Raw genomic sequence first — 1,315 nt, 5'->3', positions numbered from 1 at the left:
AAGTACTCTGTAAAGAGAAAGCATGTGATGATGTTTATGAGGTAGATTTGAGAAAAATAAGTAAAACAATTCAAATACAACTTACGTGGGATTGAGGTCCATTCAATTAGTTTGGCCCATTTGTCTTCTGGAAGGAAAACCAATTCGTAGTCTTTGGCTTTGCAACGGACTTCTAGATCATCACTATCAATCAAGAATGGTGTTTTGAAGATCTCAGGCCGAAAAGAAGTCATTGGCGTAGTGAAAGCAGAAGTTCCTTCGGACTGCTTGTCTTGAGAAGGATCAAAACCGTCAACATTTGACTCTTGTGTAAGGCTGCCCATTGTCTTCTGTAAGTGCTCTTGGGTCCCTACATTGACATCTAAGGTGCTAAATAAGCTGCCAAACACATCAGACAAGTCTGCATCCTGGTTATAAAACACAAAACATGACATTAATAATTTTAAAAGAAATATTTTACAAAGAAAGACATTCATCCTTACAATAATATTACACACATGATCCAAAACATCATCCTTACATAAATATTACACACAGCAAAGACAACATCATCCTTACAATAATATTACAAACCGCAAGAATATCAACCGAGTACATGAAAAAGAAAAGCAACCGATGACATGAAAATAAAACAGAAACCGAAGACATGAAAAAAGATCTACTTCTTGTTTACCTTTGTCTGAGACCTTGTCTTCGCAGCATTCGCAGGACCACCAGTGTGAACAGTCGCAGAAGCTCGATTGTGATAAGGAGCAGAAGCTTCACTGCGAGAAGGAGCAAGACCACTAGTAGAAACCGAAGCAGGAGCTTCGGTAGAAGCCGGAGTAGGAGCAGGGCCACGAGCAGAAACCGAAGCCGGAGCAATAGCAGCAGAAGGAGTCCAAAACGGATCAGCACCACGAGTCTGAGTATTAGCAGGCGCACCACCCTGAGTCTGAGATGAAAGGATCTTCTCCTCTAATTTGATAAAGCGGTCTTCAATAACCTCGCGTACCTCGAGCTCTAAGGCAGTAAAAGAAGAGTTAAACATACTCTGGATATAGGACTTCATTTCCTCTTCAAGATCTCTATATTTCTCGGTTGATCTTTGGCAAAGTAACCTCTTCTTCCTTGACTCGGCACCAGTATCCCGAAACCTGTTCTTCCTCTTCTTAGTAAGAGACACACGGGTGCTTTCTATTTCGTCTTCAATTTCAGTATCACTTGTCTCTACATCCGCTTCTTCATCTGAACCATCTTCCTCAGAACTGTTCTGAAATGGTTTTACTGTTTCCTTATAAGCCCAAACATGCTTACTCCAGTCATACTTATTTCA

This window comes from Brassica oleracea, chromosome C1 (genome assembly GCF_000695525.1).
Source record: "Brassica oleracea var. oleracea cultivar TO1000 chromosome C1, BOL, whole genome shotgun sequence".
Lineage (NCBI taxonomy): Eukaryota > Viridiplantae > Streptophyta > Magnoliopsida > Brassicales > Brassicaceae > Brassica > Brassica oleracea.
The sequence above is the reverse complement of the archived record's forward strand: the minus strand, read 5'-3'. Positions refer to the sequence as shown.